The 15443-nt window shown below is 40.2% G+C and overlaps 1 long non-coding RNA gene across 1 annotated transcript in view; it reads left to right on the top strand.

Annotated features, from left to right (window-relative positions):
• The window catches only part of LOC142656158 (uncharacterized), a 74358-nt gene that overhangs the window by 52072 nt on the left and 6843 nt on the right, over positions 1–15443 (top strand). The window lies entirely within an intron of this gene.

Here is a 15443-nt window from a genome sequence, read left to right as displayed (position 1 = left end):
ATAACTACTATAAGGGCATGACCACACATGGCGGAATTCCTCCGCAACTGTCCGCATCAATGCCGCACAGAATCTGCGTTGCAGATTCTGCAGCGGATCTGCACAAAATGTGCAGAAAATTGATGCGGACTAGCTGCTGCGGACTGCGGGAAAAGTGCTTCCCTTCTCCCTATCAGTGCAGGATAGAGAGAAGGGACAGCACTTTCCATAGTGAAAGTAAAAGAAATTCATACTTACCGCCCGTTGTCTTTATGACGCGTCCCTCCTTCGGCATCCAGCCCGACCTCCCTGGATGACGCGCCAGTCCATGTGACCGCTGCAGCCTGTGCTTGGCCTGTGATTGGCTGCAGCCGTCACTTACACTGAAACGTCATCCTGGGAGGCCGGACTGGAGACAGAAACAGGGAGTTCTCGGTAAGTACGAACTTCATTTTTTTTTACAGATACATGTATATTGTGATCGGTAGTCACTGTCCCGGGTGCAGAAACAGTTACTGCCGATCGCTTAACTCTTTCAGCACCCTGGACAGTGACTATTTACTGACGTCTCCTAGCAACGCTCCCGTCATTACGGGAGCCCCATTGACTTCCTCAGTCTGGCTGTAGACCTAGAAATACATAGGTCCAGCCAGAATGAAGAAATGTCAAGTAAAAAAAGCAAGACGCATCCGCAGCACACATGACATGTGCATGACAGCTGCGGACTTCATTGCGGAACTTTGAATCTCCATTGAAGTCAATGGAGAAATTCCGCCATGAGTCCGCCACTGCTCCGCAACAGACAGAGCATGCTGCGGACACCAAATTCCGCTCCGCAGCCTATGCTCCGCAGCGGAATTGTACGCATCGTGTAAACGAACACTGCTAAATTAAAGTGAAAGTCAATGTAGAAACGGCTCCGCTGCGGATTAACGCTGCGGAGTGTCCGCAGCGGAATTTAAGTGCAATTCCGCCATGTGTGAACCCGCCCTAATACTGCTCCTATATACAAGAATATAACTACTATAATACTGCCCCTATATACAAGAATATAACTACTATAATACTGCTCCTATATACAAGAATATAACTACTATAATACTGCTCCTATATACAAGAATATAACTACTATAATACTGCCTCCTATATATAAGAATATAACTACTATAATACTGCCTCCTATATATAAGAATATAACTACTATAAGGGCATGTTCACACGTGGCGGATTTCCTCCGCAACTGTCCGCGTCAATGCCGCACCTAATCCGGGTTGCGGATTACGGCTGCGGATCTGCCCAAAATGTGCAGTAAATTGATGCGGACTAGCTGCTGCGGACTGCGGAAAAAGTGCTTCCCTTCTCTCTATCAGTGCAGGATAGAGAGAAGGGACAGCACTTTCCCTAGTGAAAGTAAACGAATTTCATACTTACCGGCCGTTGTCTTGGTGACGCGTCCCTCTTTCGGCATCCAGCCCTACCTCCCTGGATGACGCGGCAGTCCATGTGACCGCTGCAGCCTGTGATTGGCTGCAGCCGTCACTTAGACTGAAACGTCATCCTGGGAAGCCGGACTAGAGACAGAAGCAGGGAGTTCTCGGTAAGTATGAACTTCTATTTTTTTACAGGTTGCTGTATATTGGGATCGGTAGTCACTGTCCAGGGGGCAGAAACAGTTACTGCCGATCGCTTAACTCTTTCAGCACCCTGGACAGTGACTATTTACTGACGTCTCCTAGCAACGCTCCCGTAATTCCGGGAGCCCCATTGACTTCCTCAGTCTGGCTGTAGACCTAGAAATACATAGGTCCAGCCAGAATGAAGAAATGTCATGTCCAAAAAAGCAAGACGCATCCGCAGCACACATAACATGTGCATGACAGCTGCGGACTTCATTACGGAATTTTGACTCTCCATTGAAGTCAATGGAGAAATTCCGCCATGAGTCCGCAACCAGTCCGCCACTGGTCCGCAACAGACAGAGCATGCTGCGGACACCAAATTCCGCTCCGCAGCCTATGCTCTGCAGCGGAATTTTACGCATCGTCTAAACGAACACTGCTAAATTTAAGTGGAAGTCAATGGAGAAACGGCTCCGCTGCGGATTAACGCTGCGGAGTGTCCGCAGCGGAATTCAAGTGAAATTCCGCCACGTGTGAACCCAGCCTAATACTGCCCCCTATATACAAGAATATTACTACTATAATACTGCCCCTATATACAAGAATATAACTACTATAATACTGCCCCTATATATAAGATTATAACTACTGTAATACTGCCCACTATATACAAGAATATAACTACTATAATACTGCCCTCTATATACAAGAATATAACTACTATAATACTGCCCTCTATGTACAAGAATATAACTACTATAATACTTCCCCTATATACAAGAATATAACTACTATAATACTGACACCTATATACAAAAATATAACTACTATAATACTGCTCTTATATACAAGAATATAACTACTATAACACTGCCCCCTATATACAAGAATATAACTACTATAATACTGCCCCTATATACAAGAATGTAACTACTATAATACTGACACCTATATACAAAAATATAACTAATATAATACTGCTCCAATATACAAGAATATAACTACTATAATACTGCTCCTATATACAAGAATATAACTACTATAATACTGCTCCTATATACAAGAATATAACTACTATAATACTGACACCTATATACAAAAATATAACTAATATAATACTGCTCCAATATACAAGAATATAACTACTATAATACTGCCCCCTATATACAAGAATGTAACTAGTATAATACTGCCTCCTATATACAATAAGATAACAACTATAATACGGCTCCTATATACAAGAATATAACTACTATAATACTGCTCCTATATACAAGAATATAACTACTATAATACTGGCAGCTATATACAAGAATATAACTACTATAATACTGCCCCCTATATACAAGAATATAACTACTATAATACTGCCCCCTATATACAAGAATATAACTACTATAATTCTGCCCCAATATACAAGAATTTATCTACTATAATAACGCCCCCTATATACAAGAATATAACTACTATAATACTGCTCCTATATACAAGAATATAACTACTATAATACTGCCACTATGTAAAGGAATATAACTACTATAATACTGCCACTATGTACAAGAATATAACTACTATAATACTGCCCCTTATATACACGAATATAACTACTATAATACTGCTCCTATATACAGGAATATAACTACTATAATACTACCCCTATATACAAGAATATAACTACTATAATACTGCCCCCCTATATACAAGAATATAACTACTATAATACTGCCTCCTATATACAACAAGATAACTACTGTAATATGGCTCCTATATACAAGAATATAACTACTATAATACTGCCCCTATATACAAGAATATAACAACTATAATACTGCCCCTATATACAAGAATATAACTACTATAATACTGCCCCTATATATAAGAATATAACTACTATAATACTGCCCCTTATATACACGAATATACCTACTATAATACTGCCCTCTATATACAAGAATATTACTACTATAATACTGCCCCTATATACAAGAATATAACTACTATAATACTGCCCCTATATACAAGAATATAACTACTATATTACTGCCCTCTATATACAAGAATATAACTACTATAATACTGACCCTATATACAAGAATATAACTACTATAATACTGCTCCTATATACAAGAATATAACTACTATAATACTGCTCCTATATACAAGAATATAACTACTATAATACTGCCCCTATATACAAGAATATAACTACTATAATACTGCCCCCTATATACAAGAATATAACTACTATAATACTGCCCCTATATACAAGAATAGAAATACTATAATACTGCCCCCTATATACAAGAATATAACTACTATAATACTGCCCCTATATACAAGAATATAACTACTATAATACTGACACCTATATACAAGAATATAACTACCATTAGTGCAAAGCCCCACGTGGCGGAATTTCTCTTGAATTCCGCTGCGGACACTCCGCAGAGTTAATCCGCAGCGGAGCCGTTTCTCCATTGCCTTCCACTTCTTTTTAGTAGGCTTAGTTTAGATGTGGCTGAAAATTCAGCTGCGGAGCATAGGCTGCGGTGCGGAATTTGGTGTCCGCAGCATACAATGGATGTTGCGGACCAGTGGCGGACTGGTTGCAGACTCATTGCGGAAGTTCTCCATTGACTTCAATGGAGATTCTAAATTCCGCAATGAAGTCTGCAGATGTCATGCACATGTTATGTGTGCTGCGGATGCTTCTTGCTTTTTTGACATGACATTTCTTCATTCTGGCTGGACCTATGTATTTCTAGGTCTACAGCCAGACTGAGGAAGTCAATGGGGCTCCAGTAATTACGGGAGCGTTGCTAGGAGACGTCAGTAAATAGTCACTGTCCAGGGTGCTGAAAGAGTTAAGCGATCGGCAGTAACTGTTTCTGCCCCCTGGACAGTGACTACCGATCCCAATATACAGCAACCTGTAAAAAAATATAAGTTCATACTTACCGAGAACTCCCTGCTTCTGTCTCCAGTCCGGCTTCCCAGGATGACGTTGACAGTCTAAGTGACGGCTGCAGCCAATCACAGGCTGCAGCGGTCACATGGACTGCCGCGTCATCCAGGGAGGTCGGGCTAGATGCCGAAAGAGGGACGCGTCACCAAGACAACGGCCGGTAAGTATGAAATTATTTTACTTTCACTAGGGAAAGTGCTGTCCCTTCTCTCTATCCTGCACTGATAGAGAGAAGGGAAGCACTTTTACCGCAGTACGCAGCAGCTAGTCCGCATCAATTTACTGCACATTTTGGGCAGATCCGCCGCAGAATCTGCAACGCAGATTCTATGCGGCATTGATGCGGACAGCTCCGGAGGAAAACCGCCACGTGGGGCCATGCCCTAATACTGCCCCTATATACAAGAATATAACTACTATAATACTGCCCCCTATGTACAAGAATATAACTACTATAATACTGCCTCCTATATACAAGAATATAACTACAATAATACTGCCCCTATATACAAGAATATAACTACTATAATACTGCCCCCTGTATACAAGAATATAACTACTATAATACTGCCCCCTATATACAAGAATATACACTACTATAACACTGCTCCTATATACAAGAATATAACTACTATAATACTACCCCTATGTACAAGAATATAACTACTATAATACTGCTCTTATATATAAGAATATAACTACTATAATACTGCCCCTATATACAAGAATGTAACTAGTATAATACTGCCTCCTATATACAAGAAGATAACTATAATACGGCTCCTATATACAAGAATATAACTACTATAATACTGCTCCTATATACAAGAATATAACTACTATAATACAGCCAGCTATATACAAGAATAAAACTACTATAATACTGCCCCCTATATACAAGAATATATCTACTATAATACTGCCCCCTATATACAAGAATATAACTACTCTAATTCTGCCCCAATATACAAGAATTTATCTACTATAATACCGCCCCCTATATACAAGAATATAACTACTATAATACTGCTCCTATATACAAGAATATAAGTACTATAATACTGCCCCTATATACAAGAATATAACTACTATAATACTGCTCCCTATATACAAGAATATAACTACTATAATACTGCCCCTATATTAAAGAATATAACTACTATAATACTGCCTCCTATATACAAGAATATAACTACTATAATACTTCCCCCTATATACAAGAATATAACTACTATAATACTGCTGCTATATACAAGAATATAACTACTATAATGCTACCCCTATGTACAAGAACATAACTACTATAATACTGCCCCTATATACTAGAATATAACTACTATAATACTGCTCCTATATACAAGAATATAACTAGTATAATACTGCCCCATATATACAAGAATATAACTAGTATAATACTGCCTCCTATATACAAGAAGATAACAACTGTAATACGGCTCCTATATACAAGAATATAACCACTATAATACTGCTCCTATATACAAGAATATAACTACTATAATGCTGCTCCTATATGCAAGAATATAACTACTATAATACTGCCCCTATATACAAGAATATAATAACTATAATACTGCCCCTATATACAAGAATATAACAACTATAATACTGCCCCTATATACAAGAATATAACTACTATAATACTGCCCCTATATATAAGAATATAACTACTATAATACTGCCCCTTATATACACAAATATACCTACTATAATACTGCCCCCTATATACAAGAATATTACTACTATAATACTGCCCCTATATACAAGAATATAACTACTATAATACTGCCCCTATATACAAGAATATAACTACTATAATACTGCCCTCTATGTACAAGAATATAACTACCATAATACTGCCTCCTATATACAAGAATATAACTACAATAATACTGCCTCCTATATACAAGAATATAACTACTATAATACTGCCCCCTGTATACAAGAATGTAACTACTATAATACTGCCCCCTATATACATGAATATAACTAGTACAATACTGCTCCCTATGTAGAAGAATATAACTACTATAATACTGCCCCTATATACAAGAATATAACTACTATAATACTGCTCCTATGTACAAGAATATAACTACTATAATACTGCCCCATATATACAAGACTATAACTAGTATAATATTGCCTCCTATATACAAGAAGATAACTACTATAATACGGCTCCTATATACAAGAATATAACTACTATAATACTGCCCCTATATACAAGAATATAACTACTATAATACGGCTCCTATATACAAGAATATAACTACTATAATACTGCTCCTATATACAAGAATATAACTACTATAATACTGTTCATATATACAAGAATATAACTACTATAATACTGCCCCCTATGTACAAGAATATAACTACTATAATGCTGCTCCTATATGCAAGAATATAACTACTATAATACTGCCCCTATATACAAGAATATAACAACTATAATACTGCCCCTATATACAAGAATATAACTACTGTAATACTGCCCCTATATATAAGAATATAACTACTATAATTCTGTTCCTTATATACAAGAATATACCTACTATAATACTGCCTCCTATATACAAGAATATAACTACTATAATTCTGTTCCCTATATACAAGAATATTACTACTATAATACTGCCCCTATATACAAGAATATAACTACTATAATACTGCCCCTATATACAAGAATATAACTACTATAATACTGCCCTCTATGTACAAGAATATAACTACTATAATACTGCCCCTATATACAAGAATATAACTACTATAATACTGACACCTATATAGAAGAATATAACTACAATAATACTGCCTCCTATATACAAGAGTATAACTACTATAATACTGCCCACTGTATACAAGAATATAACTACTATAATACTGCCCCCTATATACAAGAATGTAACTACTATAATACTGCTCCTATATACAAGAATATAACTACTATAATACTGCCCCTATATACAAGAATATAACTACTATAATACTGCTCCTATATACAAGAATATAACTACTATAATACTGCCCCTATATACAAGAATATAGCTACTATAATACTGCTCCTATATAATAGAATATAACTGCTATAATACTGCCCCTATATACAAGAATATAACTACTATAATACTGCTCCTATATACAAGAATATGCGGTTGGGTAGAATGTATTTGGCACATTATGCTATAGATGTGTAACTACTTTAGCATTTGATGAAATGGTTCCATATCAAATAAACTAAACATCTCTTTGTATCTGTAATTTTGTAATGCAGTTTTTTTATTTTGTGGGATTGTTTGTTCTCCTGATTGGTTACTTTGTTCACACTTCTGCTAGTTCAGATCAGGTCTCCATGGCTCATTGCTGGTGTACGTAGTACGTTGCGCCAATCTCTCCATTAAAAAAAAAGCATGCAGTAAAGTTGACGTCGGTCATACGGATCTGTCATATTCTTTATGGATTCTGTAAAATCGAAAGCCATATCATCAGTGTGAGCAGAACCCAACATGAAGGTTAATATGATAATGACCAGCAGTTTGGTTAAAATATGGTGTTACCACTTCTGCCTCCTCCATGCTGGTTAGACTGTGGTCACATCTGCATGCAACGCTATATTCACGTCAAAACGACAGACACCCCAATGGGACCCAACTTACTGCATTATAAGTCAATTGAGTCTATCAGGCGCCGGTGGAATCCCTATAATGGCAGATACGGCACTACGACACAGATGTTAACAGATTGGTAACAGAGTTCTTTACCTGTATACATATATAGGGTTTTCCAACATAAAAAAAGGTATACATGTGCATTAGTGTATACTATTAGTCCCTAGAGCAACATGGCAGTACTCATATAAACATTCATCAATACTAAAAATTACAAACAATAGCAATTAAATAATGAATCTACACAGATGACAATAACGGCCACCAATACAGGGATATCACATCTTTTACATATAGCAGTGCCTCGGTACAATATCTATGCATCACTTCTAAATATAATATACTTGATCAACAGCATGATATAAAGGGAATGTGTAAAGGATCTGCCAGACACAGCTTCTGTGTCGACGCCCGTGGGTAATCAGTCTGCACCTGCTCCTAAGTCTGAGAGAGTGACACGATCTTCTACCAGTCAGGCTGGGAGGCTGAGGAGAGGGAGAGCCTATCACAGCCTGGCCAGACGGAGCTAGCTCCCGCCCTCTATCTATTTATACCTGCATTTCCTGCTCCTCCTTTGCCTGTGATTCTGTCTATGTCCTGGCTCTGCTGCTTGAACATTTTGTCCTCTGCTTCATTTTGACCCTGGCTTTACTGACAATTCTCCTGCTCTGCGTTTGGTACCTCGTACACTCCTGGTTTGACTCGGCTCGTTCGCTACTCTCGTTGCCCCATTTCCCTAACTTCTGTGTTCCTTTGTCTGTTTGTCTGTCGTGCACTTATCTAGCATAGGGACCGTCACCCAGTTGTACGCCGTCGCCTAGGACGGGCTGTTGCAAGTAGACAGGGACTGAGTGGCGGGTAGATTAGGGCTCACCTGTCTGTCTCCCTACCCAGTCATTACAGAATGTTTCAAAATAGCATCAAATGTATGTGTTGGGAAGGAGAAATGTGCAAAGTTGTATCAGTTCTCTCAATAGTTATTATAAGTTACCTATTTGTCACAATACTAGTACTATGTCTACTCTATATAACCGACCTCAGTATAAAGTGCTAAGTGCAATATATTAAGTATATAATGAAGGAGGACAATGTACTAACCGGTCATGTTAAATCCCTGAACTGGCATCCTGCCCCGACGCGAGTTTCGCTTCTGCCTTCGTCTGGGGGTGGCGCTACTTTCTAGGGGCCATTCACATATGTCCGGCGTCCGCTTCAGTTTACCTCTGGCGTTTTGAAGTAAAGCCGGGGGCAAGCTGATGCTAGAACGGATCCCATAGCTTTCTATGGAATCTGTTCTGGTGCAGGGTACATCAGGACCTCCCTGGGAGCCAGGTCCAAAAACGTTACCTGCAGCGGTTTTGGTTCCGGCTCCCATTGAGGTCTGGCGCTGTATCCTATCTATTTTAATTGTGGCCGGATGAACGCCGGGTGCTGCCGCATCCACCTTCCGGCAGCACCCGGCTGGAAGGTGGATGTGAGCTAGGAACGGAATCCTCGGTCATAGCGTTGCCGGGGATTCCGCTCCAGGCATGGCTCATGATGACTACATTCCCACCCGTCCCAGATTCATCAGGACAGTCCCTGATTCCGGGCGGTGTCCCGCTGCTCCGTGCGGCCGGGGGTATGTGCCCCTGTCAACTGTGTTTGCGTCCTCAGGACGCAGACACAGTTGAACTTAATACTGAAGCAGGGAACAATCAGGTCCCTGCTTCAGAATGAGTTCAGAGCGGAAGAGCAGAGGAAGCTCCTTCGCTCACCGAGAATTCCACGGGCACAGTGCTACTTTAAGAGCTAAGTTCGGGGAATCCCTTGATATCCCTGTCCATATATGGACAGTGATGTCAGTGACTACTGATTAAGCGGAATCGCCATTGCCCATGATCTGGCCGAGAATTCTGCTCTTAGAGGAAACTCCTGAGGTTACTGCCCATATATGGACATTGACGTCAGGGGCTGCTCCTTGAGCGGATCCCCGGCCAGAGTCAGCAACGTCGATTCCGCTCACAGTGTAGCTACTGATGTCACTGTGGGTCCTCCATGAGGGAATCTCCGGACACAGCATCAGCGATGCTGTGGCTGGGGATTACGTTCAGGGAGTAACCCCTGACATCACTGTCCATATATGGACAGTGGTATCAGGGGGTCCTCCGAGAGGGAATCCTCGCCACAGTATCAGCAATGCTCTGGCCGGGGATTCCTCTGCTAGAGGGAGGTTCAGTGGCGCTATCTACAGGGGAAGGGGGGTAGCACTATATACAGTGGAGGTGGCGCTATCTACAGGGGCGCTATGTGGCACAACCTACATGGGGCACTATGTGGCACAATCTACATGGGGCGCTGTGTGGAGCCATCTACAGGGGGGCTGTGTGACATTATCTACATGAGGTAGTGTGGCATTATACTCAGGGGGTACTCTGGCATTATACAGAGGGCACTGCGGCATTTTCTACAGTGGCGTGTGTTTGGTGCCATCTACAGTGGGCGCTGTGTGGTGCTATCTACAGGGGGTACTGTGGCATTATATACAGAGGCATGTGTGGAACTATATACAGTGGCATGTGTGGCACTATATACAGGGGGGTGGCACTATCTAAAGAGGGCACTACTGCATTATTTACAGGGGGTGTGTGGCACTATATACAGAGGGCACTGTAGCATTAGCTACAGGGGGTATGTGGCACTATCTACAGAGGGCACTGCGGTATTATCTACATTGGGGTGTGGATATATATACACAGAGGGCACTGCGGTATTATCTACATTGGGGTGTGGATATATATACAGAGGGCACTGCTGCATTATCTACAGAGGGCAGGCTTTCATTATCTACACATGAAATTCATCTGTTTTTAAAAATTTGTCAAAAACTGAAAACACGGAACAGATAGAAAACGGATGCAAAACGGCCGTCAAAAACGTACCTAGATGGCTGTTTTTAACGGCCGACACCCGAACCCTGTTTTGTGAATAAAAACAACAGCAATCCCTGCCTGGTGTGGGGTGGGTATGAGATGTGGGGTGGTGTTGGGTAGCTGTAAAGGCGCCTAAAACTATCTACTTCCTGAAGTTATGGTTAGTGTTTGGCGTCTTTTGAGGATCCCATGTCTGCTTCGAAGATTTGATCTGAGGTCAGTGGTCAGCAGCTGCCTTCTGGGCTCTCTCTCTCTCTTGGCGCCGGCCTTGGCGCTGCACTGAATATAACACACATGATATTACAATGTGTGTGTCAGTCCTCAGTGTAGCGCTGAGGCTGGAGCAGAGAAGGAGAGCCCTGACATGGTACACAACAAGTATCTAATCTATCACGTATCCAATCTATCACAAACTATGCACCACTCTGATACAAACTGATGTTAAAAACGGATGGTAAAAACTGATGACAACTAAAGACAACTGAAGACAACTGATAGTTTTGTAGTAAAATTTGTGAAAAAGTCTGATGACAACTCATACGTTTTTGCATTCGTTTTTGCATCAGTTGTAATCACTTGATAGACAAAAAAACTGATGCTGATGCAATTGATATATGTGAACGCACCCTAAGACCTATCTATTTAATATACGTGGTGACCAATTACAAGTGACCTGGTCCATGTGGATAAATATATTAATCAAGGGATTTTTTAAAAAGATTTATGCTAATTAGTTTCTTAATAGACAACTGGGCGTGTTTTAACTTTTTTACCAAGTGGGCATTATAAAGAGAAGTGTATGACGCTGACCAATCAGTGACGAATCAGTGACCAATCAGCGACCAATCAGCGTCATACACTTCTCTCCATTCATGTACTCAGACATGAATGGGACTTACTCACACAGCACAGTATGATCTCGCGAGATCACGCTGTCAATTACTGTACAGCGTGATCTCGATGTGCTGTGCTGTAAGTCCCAAACAAACGTTACCAAAGTGTCGGGAGTGTGAATAGACATCGCGTCCTGGCTGGAGGTGATGTCTATTCACTCTCAAGACACTTCAGTAAAGTTAATGTGTGAGTAAGTGACAGCACATCGTGATCTCGCAAGATCACGATGTGCTGAGTACATGAATGGAGAGAAGGGTATGACACTCATTGGTCACTGATTGGTCAGCGTCATACACTATGTCAAAAAGCAAAAACACGCCCAGTTGTCTATTAAGAAAGTCATTAGCATAATTCTAAAATAGGTCGTAACTTGGTCAAAATGTATTGTTTTTCTAAATAAAAACCACTGCTGTAATCTATATTACAGCGCCGATCACATTATGTAGTAGATAGGGCACTTATAATCTGGTGACAGAGCCTCTTTAATGAGTAATTAGAATATAATGTGCGCCGTTTTGAAAGTTGATTTTATAGATTTTGCTGCATCTAAAAAAAACACACAGGGGAATGTTTGGAAATATTGTCAGGTCATGTATTAGTGCATGGTGGATGTTCAAGGGGTTAAAACTACCTGACAGATTCTCATTAAATATACAATGAATTGAAAACAATTACATCTGCCCTGCAATTTTGTTATTGTAAATATATCCTATATAATTACAGCTCCAGAACCAAGCTCTGACATATATACAGTACCACAACCAAGCTCATACATATATATAGCACCAGAACCAAGCTCTGCCATATATACTGCACCAGGACCAAGCTCAGTGCATAAATACAACACCACAACCAAGCTCAATACATATATACAGCACTAGTACAAAGCTCAATACATATATACAGCACCAGAACAAAGCTCATACATATATACAGCAGCAGAACCAAGCTCAGTACATAAATACATCCCGAGAATCAAGCTCAATACATAAATACAACATCAGAACCAAGTTCAGTACATAAATACAGCACCAGAACCAAGCTCACTACGTAAATACAACATCAGAACCAAGCTAAGGACATAAATACAGCACAAGAACCAAGCTTAGTACATAGAGACAGCGCCAGAACAAAGCTCAGTACATAAATACAGCACCAGAACCAAGCTCAGACATATTTACAGCACCAGAACTAAGCTCAATACATAAATACAGTACCAGAACAAAGCTCAGTACATATATACAACACCAGGATCAAGATAAGTACATATATATATATATAACACCAGAACCAACCACAGTACATAAATACAGTACCAGAACTATGCTCAGTTCATAAAAACAGCACCAGAACCAAGCTCAGTACAAACACACAGCACCAGAACAAAGGTCAGTACTTAAATACAACATCAGAACAAAGCTCAGTACATAAACACAGCTGCCCCTACTTCCCCTTTGCTTCTGTGTGCCCTTGTCTTGTGTTGTCTGTCTTGCACTTACTGAGCGTAGGGACCGTCGCCCAGTTGTACGCCGTCACTTAGGATGGGCCGTGCAAGTAGGCAGGGATTGAGTTGCGGGTAGATTAGGGCTCACCTGTCATCTCCCTACCCCGATTCATTCCACAGCGCCAGAACAAAGCACAGTAGATAAACACAGCATCTGACCCAAGCTCAGTACATATATACAAAACCAGAACCAAGCTTAGTACATATATAACAGTGCCAGAACCAAGCACAGTAGATAAATACAACACCAGAGCAAAGCTCAGTACATAAATACAGAACCAGAACAAAACTCAGTACATAAATACCGTCGAAAATATGCTGGTCCGTTCACCAATGATACAAATTGGTACACCACGTCTCTGTCTTGAATTTGTGCTTCGGACAGAAGATCTACGTCGGAGGTAGGCAAGGATCCAAAAGTTCTAGAGATGGGTCCGGCACACAATATGTGTAAAATTCAATGCTGCTTTATTGGTACATAAATACAGTACCAGAAACAAGCTTACTACATATATAAAGCACCAGAACCAAGCTCAGTACATATATGCAACACTAGAACCAAGCTCAGTACATATAGTACCAGAAACAAGCTCACTACATATATTCAGCACCAGAACAAAGCTCAATACATATATACAACACCAGAACATCCTCAGTACATAAATACAACAACAGAACCAAGCTCAATACATATATACAACGCCAGAACAAGCTCAGTACATATATACAACACCAGAACAAAGCTCAGTACATATATACAGCACCAGAACAAAGCTCAGTACATAAATACAGCACCAGCACAAATACAGCTGAATTAACCCCTACCGTATAGGTTTGTACGGTGTAAAACTACAGCTCCCAGCATAGCCTGAACAATGAATACCTATATAGAACCAGACCTAACGATAAACGTTATAGTAAACGTCCACACATATCAAGGAAAAACAGACAATAAATACCTATAACTGTATGTGAAGACAAATCAAATCTCCCAAAAGGGAAAAATAATGACACCAAGTACAGTAAGTAACTTGCAAAAAATATAAATTCTTTATTACAATATACATAAGAACATGTTGGCCATCAGGACCTAAAAACCACAGACAATTAAAATATACAATGTGGAGAACATGAGGCTACTCAGAATGGCCTATATTCAACATTCAATAATACCGGACCGGGTCACTATGACAGTCATGCTATAAATGTACAGTACAAGGATAGCCGACACCACAAAATGTGTCTCCAAAAAGCATGCTGAAACAGAACAATGTAATACAGACCCTGTAAAGTACAGGGTCTGTGACGTCTTTTCAGATTCTAGTTGTTCACTTTTCTTCTCCATCCTGTCCAGACCTTTATGATGACTTCTACCGGCCACAGCCCATTTCTGCAGTTTGCCGCTCAGGTGTCTTCAGCTTCTCATTTTTCAAACATTTCTGCAACTATAAACAAAGATAAATTTCTCATGGTGCACAATACACTGTGTCCCTGATTATAATAGTGCCATACATTACTCCCCTAAATATAATAGTGCCATACACTGCATCTCTAATTATAAAAGCGCCATACACTGTGTCCATGATTAAAATAACACCATACACTGTGTCCTGCAACACACACACAGTGCTCACTGTAGACAGTGCCCCCATAGAGCCCACTGTAGATAGTGCCCCCATAGAGCCCCCTGTATATAGTGCCCTCCATAGATACTGCCCTACATAGATCCCCCTGTAGATAGTAACCCCCATAGAGACCCCTGTAGATAGTGCCCTACATAGATCTTCCTGTAGATAGTGGCCCCATAGATCCCCCTGTAGATAGTAGCCCCTGTAGATAGTGCCCTACATACAGCCCCTTGTAGACAGAGCCCACATATAG

Source organism: Rhinoderma darwinii, chromosome 6 (genome assembly GCF_050947455.1).
Source record: "Rhinoderma darwinii isolate aRhiDar2 chromosome 6, aRhiDar2.hap1, whole genome shotgun sequence".
Lineage (NCBI taxonomy): Eukaryota > Metazoa > Chordata > Amphibia > Anura > Rhinodermatidae > Rhinoderma > Rhinoderma darwinii.
The sequence above is the reverse complement of the archived record's forward strand: the minus strand, read 5'-3'. Positions and strand labels throughout refer to the sequence as shown.